This window comes from Hylobates moloch, unplaced genomic scaffold (genome assembly GCF_009828535.3).
Source record: "Hylobates moloch isolate HMO894 unplaced genomic scaffold, HMol_V3 SCAFFOLD_5, whole genome shotgun sequence".
Classification (NCBI taxonomy): Eukaryota; Metazoa; Chordata; class Mammalia; order Primates; family Hylobatidae; genus Hylobates; species Hylobates moloch.
The window spans coordinates 87,397,980-87,415,693 of NW_026652280.1; the positions used below are offsets into that span (position 1 = coordinate 87,397,980).

Here is a 17,714-nt window from a genome sequence, read left to right on the forward strand (position 1 = left end):
TGTGAATTTACTTCGAGCAAATGTGGTGCACTCAGGAAAGTGTGCTAGGTCCACAGCCTGACCTCTGTGGGAGCCTCTGTGTTATCAGTGGGACAGAAGAAGGAAGGAAGGAAGGAGAGGAGCAGCCCTCCAACTAGGGAGATTGAGAAATGGCCAGTGAGAAAACAATGAGTGTGTGACATCAGAGAAGCCAGGCGAGGAGAATGTTCTAATGAGGAGGGTCTTCTGGGGGACTGCCTTGCATGCTGCTGAAGGTGAGGTGTACGTGAGAACAGAAGAGTTTCATTTGAATTTAGCCCCATCTGGAGGTTGTCAGTGACCTGAAAGAGCAGTTTGAGCTGAGTGGTAGAGAGATCGCAGATTGGAATGAGGTGAAGAGGGAATGCTATCAGACAAAGAACTCTTTTTCTTTTTTTTAAATAACCCCTACAAATCATTGAGAAGACCAACCCAGTAGAAAAGTAGACAAAGGATATAAACAGACAGATGGCAGAAAAGTGAATTATAAATGGTTCTTCAACATATGAACAGTGCCCAACCTCACTGAAGAGAAAAGCAAATGCATTGTTGACCAGGTGTGTGGAAACAGGCTTTCACACATCACTGGGGGAATATGGGTAGGGCTGACCTCCGTGGAGAGCCACTTGGCTGTGTACCTCATTGGAGAGCCACTTGACCATGTACCTAATTAGAAGCGCACATTCTTTGATCCAGCAGATCCACTTCTGGAAATAATGGCACATTTTTGTAATAGCAAAAAGTGAAAACTAAATAGTCATCAGTGGTGGCCTGGTTAAATCAGCAGTAAAACAAAGGAACGTCTATACCAGGTAAAGCATTATATTCCTGAAGAAAGTAGAAATTGTTTGTTTTTTTTCTTACTGTGCTGTAAGTCAGGTTCTTTGAGAGTTACTTTTTTTTTTTTTCATTAAAGATTTTCAAGATTGAGAAATATACAGCTGGGTCTGGTATAGGCCACACAACGTATATAGAAAGGTACCTTTGAAAAGAGCTGTGTAGAGCTTGTCCTTCAGCCCTGACCCTCTACTTTTTCATGTTTCACTTAAGTCAATAGGCTATATTCCCTTCTCCAGATACCTGTTAGGATTCTTTTGAGTGGATTCTTTCCTATTTCATATATTTACTGGGTTATACACCACAGGAAAGGATATCTTACAATATCTTTATGGATGAATGCACACTTTGGTTTACCTTATTGCTGCTAAAAGTAACTGTACCTCCTGTCAAGAGGGCATCCCGTTTTACTTGGTTTGGCTCATTGACAAAGTAAGCAAAGCTCCTGATGCAATTTGAGAGCCCTGAAAGCAGCAGTGGGGATTCTACTATAGCTGTCTAGTGTAGGAAGATTTTCTTGGTCAAGTTTTTGTTGGGGGAAAGAACAGTCCAAACCTTTGTGAGCTGTGTGTTCTCATCCCAGCTACATGCACCTGGTTGTATAGAACTTTTTGCAGTTTGGCCTTCTTTGGACATAGCAGTGTTTTTACATGTGGACTAAAGCAAAAATGAAAAACTAGGCACATGCCAGTAGACCAAATCAGCCTCCTAGCAGAGCACACTGACATTGTACAACTTTACATCCTCTGTCATTGGGGTCTGGTTTCAATTTACTTCATTTCTTAAGAGTTTAAACTGGTATTTATAATTTATTTTTCTTTATTTCTTTGAGTATCTTGGTTTCACTTATTTTATTTGTTCTTTTCTATGTCGTCTTAGATCTAAAGGAATGAAGAATTTTAGGATTTGAAGTGTCTTAAGTAATCATTTAGTCTAAACCTCTCATTTACAGATAAGAAAACAAGCTCAGAGAGATGTGGTGACTTGCTCAAGTAGTGACAGAACTTCCTCGGCCATATGGAGGGGTCATATAATACCCTTGTGTCATCAGTTTGAGGTACCTCCCATAATTTTAAGGGGTATGTGGCTTTAATTACATTACTACTGTTTGAATGAAGAATATTAATTTATATGCTGCACTAGTTCATTTAGAATCGTGGGCACAATCGAGTTGAACTCTTACATTTTTTGGTTGAGAAAGTTAAGACCTAGAAGATGAGAATTTATTCATCCCAAGATTACAGGCCATAAACATTTATTCTGTGCTTAGATTTTTAAAAATTGAATTATTTTTATTTATTTATTTAGAGAGACAGGGTCTTGGTATGTGTGTGCTTAGTTTTAACGTGAGAGCAGTGCTGTCCGGTAGAACTTTGTATTAGGTTGGTACAAAAGTAATTGCAGTTTTTGCAATAAAAAGTAATGACAAAAACCATGATTACTTTTCACCAACCTAAGTAGTTAAATTTTAACCTAAGTAGTTAAAATTAATTTAAAATTCAGCTCCCGGGGGAGTGGGGTGGAACAACAACAAAAAACCAGCTCCTTTGCCTTCCTAGCCACGTTTCAGGTGCTCAGTAACTGTGTGTGGCTGTGGAACTGGACAGCTCAGCCGTAGCGTGTTTCCCTTTCTTGTTAATCTTTTTTTAGAAATGCTAATGGTGGAGACTAAGGCATACGAGTATGACTGGAATTGCCAGCTACACATTAGAAGGTTTAGGTTCAAAACTGGGAGTAAAGACTTAACTCTTGGAGCTTGGGATAGTGCTACAACTAGTCTTGGCCTGAGCCTTTTCTTCATTCATGTTTTATCCTTTTTTTCTTTATTTTTGGACACTGATAAGAGCCTGTATGAGATTGTTTCCTTTTTTTCCCCCGCTTTGTAGGTATCTTGTTTGGCCAGTTTATTAGGTTGGTGCAAAAGTAGTTGTGGTTTTTGCCATTACTTTTAATTGCAAAAACCACAATTACTTTTGCACCAACGTAATAAAAATCCCACCTTAGGCTTGAGTTCTCCTGTGCTCAAGCAATTTTCTTAGCTCGGCTTCTGAATAGCTGGGACTATAGGCGTGCACCACCACGCCTGGCTAATTTTTATATTTTTAATAGAGACAGGGTCTTGCTCTTTTGCACAGGCTGGTCTCTAACTCCTGGCCTCAAGTGATCTTCCTGCTTCAGTCCCCAAGGTGTTGGGATTATGGGCATGAACCACTGCACCCAGCCCTTTATACTTTAAAAAAAAAAAAAAATTCCTAACTGTAAATTGATAAATTATAGCTGTTACTTATAGGGTACAAAGTGATGTTATGATTCATGTATACAATGTAGAGTAATTAAATCAAGTTAATTAACATTCATCACCACAAATACTTTTTTGTGGGAAGAAATTGGAAATTCTCTTTGTGATTTTGAAATGCACAATGGGATGAGTATTTACTACATTCACCATGCTATGCACTATATATCTCAAAGAAAAAAACCCTTTTTCCTGCTAATTAAGGCTTTTTCTCCCCTGACCATCATCTTCCCCATTCCTCTCACCTTTCAGCAATCTTTATACACGTATCTCAGATAATAACCACTTGATTGCCAAGATTCCATATAAGAAGTTTTGGTCTTTTTTATCTTTGTACTATGGATTATGGAAGTTTCAACTTTTACATCAAATTAAGCTTGATCGTATACCTTGGCTGAGCCCACTAAATATAGCTCGGTGATTGGGATCATGTAGTCATTTGTACCTTTGCTGTGTGTCCCTGCCCACTGTTGTTAGAACAGGCAGAGGTAGTTCTTTGGGCCTTACTTTAGATGTTGATGTACTAATTTATGACTTGGCTGTATTTTAAATAGCAGCTTAGATTGTGTTGGCTTCGTGTATGCCTGCAGTGATTTGAGTGTCCATTAGGGTGCATAGCCAGACAGTGATGTAGTCAAATTAGGTGCCAAAGTCTTTACTTCAAGTACTTTACATACATGATTTTGCTTTTAGAAGGTGGTAGTATGGATTTACCTTGGGTGTTTTGTACTTTACACAGTAGTCTTTTTCCTTTTTTTTTTTTTTTTGGTATAGTGATTATTGATTAATGGCTTAGAAGTCTTGGTGCTCCTACCTCGGCCTGTACTAAAATGGTTGGTGTTTCTGAAATGGGCTGATCAAGTTGCCTATATATAGTTATTTTTGTTGGAAGATGCCTCTGAAGACATGGGAATTAGGTTATTTATCAACAGTCATGGAAGTTGGTTGTTGCCTGATTATGGGCATTTGTGCAGTTATTTTTGATGATTTTTGTATTCAAAATTTTGTGGATGATTTTTAAATTTACAGTGTCAGTGTGCTAGGCATTGAAGGTAAAAATGGTGAACAAGTCATCATAGAGATGAATTATCTTCCCATCTCGTTACCTTCATCTCTTCAAACTTGGGTGTTTTAGAAAACATGTGAGGGTACTTGCAGCAATGGGATTATTGAGATTTGCATTAGGGGGGCGTTCTGAGGTGGCCTGTCCTGGGACTTCCTGATGCCAGTTAAAAACTAGAATTCCTTGCTTTTGTTTGTCCAAGCTTTGCGATACCACCTGTCTGTCTAATGGAGAGTGCATCTTTAGTTGTGTATGATATGTGCTCTCAGGAGAAAATGCTTTCTTGCATGTTATGCAATAGCTATGGTTTCCTCTTATGAGTTTGCATCAGGAATATCGTGGTATTTGTATTAGAAATTTATATGAGGTTGGGTGAGGTGGCTAACACCTGTAATCCTAGCACTTTGGGAGGCTGAGGTGGGAGGATCGCTTGAGTCTAAGTGTTTGAGACCAGCCTGGGCAACATAGCAAGACCTCATGTGTAAAAAAAAATTGATATGAGAGGATAGGGAGCAGATTACTACTGCTTTTTTTCCCGGCCTAAAGTGAGTTTTTTGGCTTTTTTTTTTTTTTTTTTTTGAGATGGAGTCTTGATCCATCACCCAGGCTGGAGTGCAGTGGCACAGTCTCGGCTCACTGCAGCCTCTGCCTCCTGCATTTAAGCAATTCTCCTGCCTCAGCCTCCCGAGTAGCTGGGATTACAGGCACCAGCCACCAAGCCCGGCTTATTTTTTTTGTATTTTTAGTGGAGGCGGGGTTTCACCACGTTGGCCAGGCTGGTCTGGAACTCCTGACCTCGTGATCCGCCCACCTCGGCCTCTCACAGTGCTAGGATTACAGGTGTGAGCCACTGTGCCTGGCCGGCTTTTTGTTTTTAAATAAATTTAGTGTCCATATAAGAGTGATTTGGGGTAAATCCTTTGTTTTCCTAGACTATAAAACAGGGATGATAATAATAGGATGGAAAAGCACTTGCACAGTGCCAACACAAAAGGTTTGTAGGATAGTTTTCATTCCTGCTGTTCTCAAATTTTGTGATTAAGCAAGTTCACTTAGATGCTGTTTAGTTGAGAATTTGTGGTTTTGGTGTTTTAGTCCAAAGCAGTCCTCATTCTTAAATGTTATTTTTATCATTATGTTGCACTTGCATTCTCTTTATTGGTGTTATCAGAGTCAGCAGTACTGAAAAGAAGAGAAATCTTGTGACAGGGTTAGGTTGTGTGACAGGGTTAGGTTGTATGACTGTTGAGAAAAATGCAGTCTATTGAAGGAATGATTGGTTAAAAATAAAAGTATACTATTTTCTTTTCCTGTCTTGATTTCTTTTTTGGAAAGGGGGCTTTGGATTCATTTCCTCTAAGAGAATAGTCTGATGCTATCAACTACTGAACCACATCTGATATTATTGATGATTAAAACCGTAGTCTTCCTCGTTAGCTTCCATGATGCAGTGCAGCATCTCCCAGTGTTTCAGAATAGTCTTATTCTAACCATGTCCGTTTCTCACCCTGTCCTTTAATTATGATGTAAATAGAAATTAAATACTTGGAGAAGTCCCCCGTTTTCGGCTTTAGTGTTCTTTAGGGAGAACCTTTCATCATCCTTATGGATTCCACCCTCATCTGTTTGTGTTTAACTTTCAAAGCATCTCTTTGTGGCTTAGCTTTTTTTAGTGGTGTTGTGCCGTAGTATATCTGGATATTGTCGGTTAAATTCTTTCCCTGTGAGGATAGGAAACTTGGAAACCTTGGATCTTGATTTCCTCAACCGTGCTTGTCTAACTTCTCCTTCACCATCAGTACGTTCTCAGTCCCTCCGGGCTTAAAGCAGATTTTATTTTTTTATTTTACTTCTCTTTTTTTTTTTTTTTTTACCAAGTCCTGCTTAAATTTTTCTGTAGCCACTGGTACCATGTTTAAAGCTTTGATTATTTTTATATTAGATTCATAAATTGTTGAAGCAACAAGAAAATTTAGAGTTAATTTACTCCACCTCTCTTATTTTTATTTTTGAGACAGGGTGTCATTCCTATCACCCAGGCTGGAGTGCTATGGCACAATCTTGGCTCATTGAAACCTCTGCCCCTTGAGTAGCTGGGACTAGACATAAGCCACTGCATCTGGCTAATTTTTTTTTTTTTGAGATGGAGTTTCACTCTCGTTGCCCAGTTTGAAGTGCAATAGCACAATCTCAGCCCACTGCAACCCCTGCCACCTGGGTTCAAGCGATTCTCCTGCCTCTGCCTCCCAAGTAGCTGGGATTACAGGTGCCCACCACCACACTTGGCTAATTTTTTTTTTTTTAGTAGAGACAGGGTTTCACCTTCTTGGCCAGGCTGGTCTCAAACTATTGACCTGAGGTGATCCACCTGACTTGGCACCTCCCAAAGTGCTGGGATTACAGGTGTGAGCTACTGTGCTCGCCCCCCCCCTTTTTTTTTTGATAAGTTTTGTAGAGGTGGGGGTCTCCCCATGTTGCTCAGGGTGTCCTCTAACTCCTGAGCTCAAGTGATTGGCCCACCTTGGCCTCCCAAAGTGCTGGGATTACAGGCATGAGCCCCTACTACACCTGGCCTACTTTATTTTATAGATGAAGAAATGGATACTCAGGTTAAGTGATTTGTCTTAGCTTCTCATTACCTGTGTGACCTGATATTACAGCTCTCTGGTCTCTCAACATTTAATACCTCTTCCTAGTCCAACGTTCTTCTTTGTTTTTTTTGAGCAGGATTTTGTTAGGTAGCCCAGGCTGGAGTGCTATGGCGTGACACAGTTCACCGTAGCCTCAACCTCCTGGGCTCAAGTGACTTTCCTGCCTCAGCCTCTGGAGTAGCTGGGACCACAGGTGTGCGCTACCATGCTTGGCTGATTTTTAAAATTTTTGTAGAGAATGGGGTCTTGCCATGTTACCCAGGCTGGTCTCGAACTCCTGGGCTCAGGTGATCCTCCCGCCTTGGTCTCTCAAAGTGCTGTGATTATAGGCATGAGCCCCAGCATTTTTTCTTAAAAACTTCTAAGTTTTTCTTTAAGCTAAAGCTTTATATGTCCATATTTTGGAGTCAACTATTCTAGATTGGGTAAGACAAACAGGAGTCCTTAAGTATCCCAGTCTCTTTTTTTCCCTTTCCTGAAGACAGTATAATACTTTGGACTGTTTTAACCAGTTAAAAATGTATATTTACCTCCATATGTCTGAAGACTGTATTTGAAGAGTTCATACTTGTGTGTAAACTTCCTGATTTTTTTAGTTCTAAGCAGTATCTATTGATTTTCTGACATGGAAGATAAGGATTGGCTCTTTCTTCTCTCCTTTACTGTACCTTTATCCCTGTTTTCTGTCTTCCCTATCCACCCAATAGAGGTTTGTTAACATTTTGGTTAAATCACTATTTAGTTTTTTCATTACAACCACGTATACTACATTACGACCATGCATACTTTTTTTTTTTTTTTTTGAGGCGGAGTCTCGCTCTGTCGCCCAGGCTGGAGTGCAGTGGTGTGATCTCAGCTCACTGCAACCTCTGCCTCCCGGGTTCAAGTGATTCTCCTGCCTCAGCCTCCTGAGTAGCTGGATTTAAGGCATGCGCCACCACGTCCGGCTAATTTTTGTATTTTTAGTAGAGATGTGGTTTCACCATGTTGGTAAGGTTGATCTCAAACTCCTGACCTTGTGATCCGCCCGCCTTGGCCTCCCAAAGTGCTGGGATTACAGGCATGAGCCACCGTGCCTGGCCCATGTATACTATTTATAGCTGTTAAGTGGTATAAATTACAAATACTTTCCTTTCCTAAACAACCTTTTGTGTGTGTGTGTGTGTGTGTGTGTGTGTGTGTGTGTGTGTGTGTTTTGAGTTGGAGTCTCACTCTGTTGCCCAGGCTGGAGTGCAGTGTCGCGATCTCAGCTCATGGCAACCTCTGCCTCCTGGGTTCAAGCGATTCCCCTGCCTCAGCTTCCTGAGGAGCTGGGATTGCAGGCGTGTGCCACCACACCTAGCTAATTTTTGTATTTTTAGCGGGGACGGGGTTTCACCATGTTTGCCAGGCTGGTCTTAAACTCCTGACTTCAGGTGATACGCCCGCCTCGGCCTCCCAAAGTGCTGGGATTACAGGCATGAGCCACTGCGCCCAGCCGTGTGTGTGTGTGTTTTAAATGTACTTATCACTAATTTAGCCTCAGACTTTTAGCCAGTTACATATTCAGATCTTCCCTCATCTTTATCCTTTTGAAGGAATCTTTCTAGTTTGGACTGCTGGCTCTCCCATTCTGTGACCTTGGGGGTTCTTTTTACCTCTTTCCTCTCCATTGGACCTCCTATTCCTGTGTTCTGTGTTACCTTGTTGCTGTCGTTAGTTTTAGTGGAGCATAGTTGCCGGTAGTTTTCGGTGAGAAAGGTGTATAGGAGCTAGATCTTTTGAGACTGTGTGTCTTTCTGTGTACTCGTGATTGATGTAGTTTGACTGGGTATATGCTTTTAGGTTGGAAATAGTTTTCCTTCTATATTAGTCTGCTCAGGGTTGCCATAACAAAATATCATAGGCTGGGTGGCTTAAACAACAGAAATTTATTTTCTCATGTTCTGTAAGCTAGAAGTTCAAGATCAAGCTTCTTGCCAATTTGGTTTCTAGAGAGTGGCCTCTTTCTGGTTTATAGACACCATCTCTTCTCACATGTGGTGCCAGTCATCATACCAGATGACACAGTCTGGAGCACCATAATCCCAAATGTTGGAATACCTAAAGATCAGAATCCCTGAAGATCAAAATCCTTAAAGATTATAATCTCTAAAATCCTGAAAATCACAAAAGATTAAAATCCTGAGTGTTGAAGCCCTGAAAGCCAGTTACTGGGGAAGAGATAGTATGTTTTTGGTTGTGCGTAGGATAGTTGCATCACGTTAGACGGAACTATTACCTTGTTATTGTCTTTATTCATAAATTAAGTATGGTTTAAGGAGATGTGTGTGGGTACCACGTTGACAATAGGTGGACTTGTGGACTCAGTTTTAGGTGACACCTTAACTAAGGAATACCTAGAAACCTGGTGAAACATTAGGTTTTGGGTGTGTCTGTGAGAGTGTTTTCAGAGGAGATGGAAAAATTCTCAAACAGCATCTAAATGCACTTGCTTAATCACAAAACATCAGGTATCAATGTCTGCCCTTACAAACCTTTTGTGCTGGCATTGTACAAGTGCTTTTCCATTCCTGTCATTAGTTATTATCCCTATTTTATAATTGATAATACCTCACTCACTAATGCGTGAGTCTGAGCGGGCTGCGGGGAAGATCTGCCCTCAGTGTTGGCAGGTACCATCCAATCAACCAGGGCCCAGACTCTTCTGCTGCCTTGGATGTGAGAAATCCAGGGTTGCCAGCCTTTGGACTCCAGGATGTACACCAGCAGCCCCCATGGGTCCTGAGGCTTTTGTGGACTGAGTTAGAAACCACTGGCGTCCCTCGTTCTCAGGCCCTTTGGACTTGGATTGAACCTTGTCACCGGCATCCTGGGGGTCTTCAGCTTGCCTGTCATGGGACTTCCCAGCACCATAATTGCATGAGCTCATTCCCTGCATAAATCCCCTCTCATGTATCTGTATACATATCTTATCAGTTCTGTCTTGCTGGAGAAGCTTAATACAAATCTGGTATTGGGGAAGTCAAATATTCCTTCTTACTGTGTTTCTTAAAACACAGTGGAACAGATCTGTGAAATTGTTCCCTTGCAAAAAGGCGGTGATAAGTGTATGAGGCTACTTAATGGTGAAAGATAAAAATGTTAAAGTTTATTATTATTAGGGCTATGAAAGCAGAAAATTGCTTAATTGCAACAGCAGGACATAACAGACTTTGAAACAGACAGCATGTACTTATAGAGTTTGAAGACCACAACTGCTCTTCAAATACAAGTGCAACAAGTATTTCGAAGATCACAGATGCAGTGAAGACAGACAAAAACTACAAGAAATCTCTTCTGCCAAGTTATTCAGTCCTATAAGACTTCTGCCCATTCACACATAGCGCCAGTTTGCTATGCTATGTATTTAGTCTTCACATCGTATTCAATACTGGGGGTATAAGTTGTATATATTCTTTTTGTTTTATGCATTTTTTGCATATTTGACTCCACAAAAGTACATTTTTACAGTGTTGACTTTGTGTGTAAACATTGTACATATGTGTAAAACAGTTGAAACTTCCTCAGTAAATAAAGAGATGTCCTTTTTGTATATCTGCATTTGTGAAAGATAAAATTCGAGATCTCGGCTCTCTGAGCAACTGCATATGTGATGTTGATCCATCATGGTTTTTGGTAGATCTCATCAAAAGACATAGGTTGTAGATGACTGCAGTTATAAAGCTGAGTGCATACAATTACCACCCGTAGTTATATGCATTTAATGTATGTACGAATGAATGAGTGAGACAAGGTCTTGCTTTGTCACCCAGGCTGGAGTGCGGTGGCATGATCATAGCTCTCTGTAACCTCAAACTCCTGGGCTTTAAGCGACCCTCCTGCCTTAGCCTCCTGAGTAGCTAAGACTGCAGGTGCGTACTCCAAAGTCCAGCTAATTAAAAAAAAATTTTTTTTTGTAGGGGATCTCACTGTGTTGCCCAGGCTGGTCTTGAACTGGCCTTAAGCATTCCACCCGTCAGAGCCTCCCAAAGCTCTGGGATCTCAAGCCTGAGCCACCATGCCGGCTGTTATATACATTTATGCATTTCGCTTTTTTTTTTTTAAACCTATTTCTTTATGAATGTAGTTTGTCTGCTCACGACTGTTAGTCTACTCATGTGACTGTCATTATTAGACCTGAATTATACCTTGTATCCTTGCAAAAATATGCATGTGATTATTGCCTATTTTATTGTGTAAAGTGACCTATGACGTGTTCTCTCATTTTTTTATGTTTCTCAAATCCCCCTTTATTTTTTATTTTTTGAGACGGAGTCTTGCTCTGTCACCCAGGCTGGAGTATAGTGTTGTGATCTCGGCTCACTGCAACTTCTGCCTCCCAGGTTCAAGTGATTCTCCTGCCTCAGGCTCCCAAGTAGCTGGGATTACAGGCGTGCATCACCATGCCTGGCTAATTTTTGTATTTTTAGTAGAGACGGGGTTTCGCCATGTTGGCCAGGCTGGTCTTGAACTCCTGACCTCAGGTGATCCACCTGCCTCAGCCTCCCAAAGTGCTGGGATTACAGGAGTGAGCCACCATGCCTGGCCTGAAATCCCCCTTTGAAAGTATAAATACATGTCTTCCAAAAGTTTTTTAAAATTATTTTTTCCAGAATTACATTTTTGGGATTTTGATCTTTTGGGATTGTAATTTTCAGGATTTTAGACTTTAGGGCTTTTGATCTTTCAGGCTCAAAAGGAAAGAAAACATCTCCCAGGACCAGATGTGGAGTAGACGGGAATTGGAGAGAAGCTGAAGCCCAGGCCCAGCACCAGGCTGGGGGCCCAGGTGCTACGGGGGTCCCAGCCATTAACAGAGCTTCATGCAGGTGGGCAGCTGGAGCCGGGGGCTCACTCTCTTGTGAAACAGGCAGAAAAACAGGCCAAACTCTGCTGGGGGCTGCAGCTTTTACAAGCACCTGGTCTCCTGAGGCAAAAGGACACACACTTTGTGGAGGCCAGGAACTGGACCAGCCTGTTGGGGGCTTGGTAACTCCATCTAGAACATCCTCAGGGTCTCCACAAGGCAGACACAGCACAGTACCACAGGAAATGGCTGGGACAAAGAACCAGGAGCTGGAGGGGTGAGGCGGTGGGGGGGGCAGCAATCCTGAAACAATGAGAACATAGAGAAGAGAAAGAAAAGTCATACCAGCTCGGAAGAGCTTTCAAACCGACGTTCCAAACATGCCCAGAATTCTAATGTTCACAAAGTTATCCAGTCAATAATTAGAATCCACTGCAGATGAGCATTCAACATTTGGGATTGTGACATTCAAGATTGTGTCTTTCCAGATTATGACCCAGACTTTCTCAACATGGCCTTTCCTTGGGTTCATGTGCACGTGGTGTCTCATAAGCATACTAATCCTGTCAAATCAGGGCCCCACCCTTATAACTCCATTTAACTGTAATTACTTCCTTTCTCCAAATATAACCATGCTGGGAGTTAGGACTTCAGCATATGAATGGAAGAGTTGGGGGACAGACATTCAGCCAGAACGCATCTCTTCAGAATTCTTTAGACATTGCCTCATTATCATTTTTTTATTGTAATAAAATACATATAACAACATTTACCATCTTAGCCATTTTAAGTGTACAGTTTAATAGTATACCTTCATAACATTGTGCAATCAGCACCATCCTCCATCTCCTGTTCTGCTTTCTAGCTCTGATTTTGACTATTCTGAGTACCTCCAATAAGTTGGAATTACTTAGTCTTCTGCCTTTATTCAAGACATTTTTGTCATTTTTGTGACTGGCTTATTTTACTTGGCACGTCTTTATGGTTCATCCACATCGTAGCATATATCAAAATTTCCTTTTCAAGACTGAATAATATTCCATTGTATGTATATACAGGTTAAGCATCCCTAATTGGAAAATTTGAAATGCTTCAAAATCTGAAACTTTTTGAGTGCCGACACGATGCCACAGGTGGAAGATTCCACACCTGACCTCATACAACACATGTGACCTCATGTGACTGGTTGCAGTCAAAATATAGACACACAATACACAATTTGTTTAAAATATTATGTAAAATTACCTTTAGGATATATGTATAAAGCATACTTTAAACTGAATTATATGTTTAGATTTGGGCCCTATCCCAAGATATCTCATTATGTATATGCAAATATTTTAAAATGCAAAAAAATTGAAATCTGAAATACTTCTGGTCTCAGGCATTTTGGACAGGGGATACTCCGTCTCTACCATACTTCACTTGCCCATTCATCTGTTGATAGACACTTGGGTTGCTTCCATGTTTTAGCTGTTGTGAGTAATGCTGCCATGAACACGGGTACACAAATATCTTTTCAAGACCCTGCCTTCAGTTCTTTTGAGTGTAGAACCAGAAGTGGACTTGCTGGGTCATATAGTAATTCTATTTTTAATTTTTTGAGGAATGAACATACTGTACCACAGCTGCTGTACCATTTTGCATTCCCACCAATAGTGCACAAGAGTTCCAGTTTCTCCACATCCTTATTGACACTTATTTCCTGTTTTTTTTTTTTCTTCTTTTCCTATAGTAGCCATCCTAATGGATGTGATGTGTTACTTCATTTTTTTGTTTTCGGTTCTTGAGAAATCTGAAACTATTCAGATTTTTGGTCTTGGAATACCTAGGCTCTTCTTTGTGCCAGGGTCATGCCGTTTAACAGTGATGTTCCTTGATGTGGATCTGTTTTCAGGAATTATTTATCTGATTTCCTCCCTTCTGTTTTTTTGTTCTTTCTTTTTTTTTGAACCCCTGTTGGTTGGATGTTGGAAAATGTTGCTAAAATGTTCTATTTTAGGCTTTCAATTTTCTTTCCTGTTTTCTGATTGTCTTTTCCTCTAACTTGCATTTTTCTGTTTGTTTTGCTACTTTTTATGGTATAGGCTTTCTGGAGGTGTCTGGTAATCCTTGGTTTTCATTCCTATTTAAAAGTCAGGGATACACAACAGAGTTGGAGCATTTGAAATTGACATTCCTTCCCAGCTTTGTTCACTATAAAAGGACAGAGGAAGTGACAGCCTCAGTATCTATGAACGTACTTTGCTCTCAGACCTTCATTTCTAAATTACATCCCCCACTAAAAGGAACCAAGACTCCTTGGAGAAATGGCAGATTTCAAAGCTGAACACAGAATGCATAAGACAAATCCAGAACATGTTACATGAGGAAATAAGGAAGTGCTTAAGAACTATGAAAAGTACACAAGAGCATGCTGGAAGGGGCTCCCACTGGCCAAATGTGGGACAATTTGAACATCAGAATGAATAATGATGTTAATTGGCCAGGCACAGTGGCTCACACCCGCAATCCCAGAACTTTGGGAGGCCAAGGCAGACGGATCATTGGAGGTCAGGAGTTTGAGACCAGCCTGGCCAACATGGTGAAATCCCGTCTCTACAAAAAATAAAAAAATTAAGCAGGCATGTTGGTGGTTGCTTCTAATCCCAGCCACTCAGGAGGCTGAGGCAGGAGGATCACTTGAGCCCAGGAGGTGGAGGTTGCAGTGAGCTGAGATTGCACCACTGCACTCCAGCCTGGGTGAGAGAGCAAGACCCTGTCTTCAAAAAAAAAAAAAAAAGTTAATAAAATACGAATCTGGGAGTCCCTACTGATGGCATAATGAAAGAATAAGTGAGGAGAAGGGAGCATCCCTCACTGAAGTTTGAATGCCAGGAGGAACAGTAGAGCCTCAAAAACCTCATCATTTTCATAACTGAGTATCAATTGATTCAGACAAGATTTGCCAGTTGGCACTAATGATACTACTGGATGAACGTTGTAAGAACATAGTCTCTAAGTATTGTTCTACAGATTATGAATTAATTACAAAGGAAAATGCTCAGTTTACAGTGAAGAAATCTGGCAAATACAATTTTAACCAAGTGACTGAAATTATCACCAATAATGGGGCAAATTGACATCATCTTGTCTCTTTCTGAAGGTGATGCTCCAGGAGGAACAAACCTTCATTTATGTAGTACTACTGCCAGAGGCACATAACCCATATTCTTCAAAGATGTCAGTGAAATGAATGGAAAAAAACGTTGAACTATTTCAGATGAGAGGAAATTAAGGAAATAGGACTTTAGAATGTAATACGTGATCCTAAATTGGAGGGAAGAGGGATTTGCCATACAGGACCTTTCTGTTTTATCTAAGGACTCCAGCAGCACAGCCACATGGTCTGTTCTCATTTTAAGCAAAAATTTGGATGATTATACTTTTTGCAGTATATAGTCAAAAACCACCTAACTGGTAAAATATTTTATTTTTAAAATTAAATATACTCGTTTTAATTTGCACCTAGGCTTGTTACTGTTATTTTTATTGATTGATTTTAACAAATGTTTAACACTATTATCTTACTTGAGGGAAAATGTTGATATCACAATGTAGTATGAGTTTTATGGGGGAAAGGCATTAGATGAACAGCATTGTTTTGGAGATGCCTTGTAGATTGCATTCTTAGGGGATTTGTTTTTTTTTTTTTGGCCCTGTCAGGCTTCACTACTTAGAGGAATTCTAATTAGTTCAATGTCCACAGTTTAAGTCTTTTTCCACAGTATTAAGCTATATATGAAGTGCATACCCTGGAAGATAATTTCTATTCTTTTCATGTGCAGTGTTTGGTTAATTGACATTAAAGACTGAATTTGAGTATAGCTAGAACTTCAGTGATCTTAATGTTCTACTCACGCTTCCTGATAAAATGTATTAAGTGGACTGCCCGGGGGGGCATTTAAAGGAAGGAAATTGTAAAATTTTAGTATTTGAAAGTGTGGTGCCTTTATAGTGGACCCTATGTTGGATAAGAATAGAATTGATGTTTTTAGAAGACAAAGGTAAGGATATGTATTTTTCTTCTTCACTCATTGATAGTGCTATTATGACATCTGTATTTACTTCTGAGCTACTCTTTAGGGTAGGATAAAAGCTAAGGTAGAGAGATGACAGTGCCTTTTTTCTTATGTTCATATAGAAAAATTTTAATGATTAACTAGAACTTTTTAATTCCCTGTGGTATAGTTCTGTGTGGCCCAAGACCCTGACCCAGTATGCTTTAATGGCAGCTATCATCACACCAAAAGAGAACATATGTGATTATCTGCTTTTTTTTTTTCTTTTACAGGAGAGCTTGTTTCATATCCGTATCCCACTTTATTCCTGCTAATCTGCTAATGCAGTAAATTGGGGGAAAACTGTTACCAGGATAACCTGTAATGGGCAAGGAGCCACAAAGAAGAAAACATTTCATTTAATTTTTAAACTTGGTTTGAAAGGTAAGACCATTATGATTAGCAGGAGTTTCCTGCCATTAATGACATCAAGGAAAGCTATGGTTCTATTGTGAGACCCTGGAGTCTTAGCAAACCAGGTGGAGACCAGTCTCTCTGAGCTAGGTACAATATGGTTCTATGGTACTGTGGTATTTTAAGGAAGTTAAATGATAGCCTCTTCAGTCTGCTTTGGTATATCTTAAATCTACAGAACTCAAGGGATTCTAAGTTTATAGGGGGTTATTGAGAGGGGCGCCAAAGACCAGCCAGGCCTAGTAAGCTGAAGTAGTAGCACGCAGAGAAAGACTCGCTGCCCAGGCCACTGCTTCCAGGGCACTGGGGCTCTCTCTGTGTGTTTGTTTTTGTTTTATACCAGCGAAAGGACGTTTGACTTCTGGTCAGCCACTTTTGTCTTTCTGAGTCCTAATCTCCATCACTTTAGAACTTTTTATTAAAGATTAGAGATTAAATTTGCATATTTGACTTTTGGCTCAGTTGGCATTTACTAGGAAGTGGCAGAAGTGGCACAGTAGGTCCTTTTGGGGGACATGCAAACATAGTTAATCAAATTTCACTTGTCCTCATTGTATCTCTAGAAGGTAGACAAAAATCATTTAATCATCTACCTTCCTGAACTGGTGCTAGCTCTAAGACTTGAAATTTTAGTCGCTTTTTGCTTGGCTTTCTTTTTATCCTGATGAGCAGTGATTTACCAGGGCCTATTGGTTCTACTGTTGACTCTTGCAACTGTCTTTTTCTTTTTGTTTCCACGGCTGCAAAGCTAGGTCAGACTTTGTTGCCTGGAGAGATACTATGGTGGTTTTGCTGTGAGGGGTCTCTGCTTCTAACTGCCAGGTGGATGTTTCCTAGGCATCTATAATACTACTTTGCATGTGATGTCTCCTCAGCCCCAGCCCCTGAAGAACAGTCCTACTCAACCCTTGCAGGTTCCCCTAGCACTTAAACAGTGACGTCCAATTCTTGCCCCCGATATTCAGATTCTCCTACACAACTTAGGATTTCCTCAGCTTCACCTCAATATTCTTCTGGATGAATCCATGTGGAGAATTCTCTGCAAGTATTCATTCCCCTTGTGGCTCCTTGTCTCATAGAGTTTTTTTGTTTGTTTGTTTTCTGAGATAGGGTCTTGCTCTGTTGCCCAGGCCAGAGTGCAGTGGTGCGATCTCGGCTCACTGCAACCTCCACCTCCCGGGTTCAAGCGATTCTCCTGTCTCGGCCTCCTGAGTAGCTGGGATTACAGGCGTGCACCACCACGCCCGGCTAATTTTTGTATTTTTAGTAGAGAAGATGTCTCACTATGTTGGCCAGGCTGGTCTTGAACTCCTGGCCTCAAGTGATCCACCTGCCTAGGCCTCCCAAAATGCTGGTATTACAGGTGTGACCACCGCGCCCGGCCTCATAGAGTTTTATTATTGTTCTTTGTATTTGAATTCACATCTTCTGGGGCTCAGCTTTCTTCCTGCCTTTTTTGTCACACCACCTTGGATTGTTCCAGTTCCCTTGTGATCACTCCTTTGTG

At 40.7% G+C, this 17,714-nt stretch overlaps 1 protein-coding gene across 13 annotated transcripts in view; it reads left to right on the top strand.

Moving 5' to 3' along the window:
- The window catches only part of PPP6R3 (protein phosphatase 6 regulatory subunit 3), a 159,836-nt gene that overhangs the window by 43,059 nt on the left and 99,063 nt on the right, over window positions 1-17,714 (top strand). For 6 of the 13 annotated variants that reach the window (XM_058439025.1, XM_058439026.1, XM_058439027.1 and 3 more), the window contains exons 1-4: window positions 298-830; window positions 1,808-1,934; window positions 11,577-11,715; window positions 16,027-16,177. The exons of 1 other annotated variant lie outside the window; for it this stretch is intronic. The gene's annotated coding sequence lies outside the window, so the exon portion shown is untranslated. Of the gene's footprint in view, window positions 1-297; window positions 831-1,807; window positions 1,935-11,576; window positions 11,716-16,026; window positions 16,178-17,714 lie in introns of those variants that run through there. 6 more of the 13 variants (XM_058439023.1, XM_032153700.2, XM_058439024.1 and 3 more) reach the window with 3 other exon arrangements.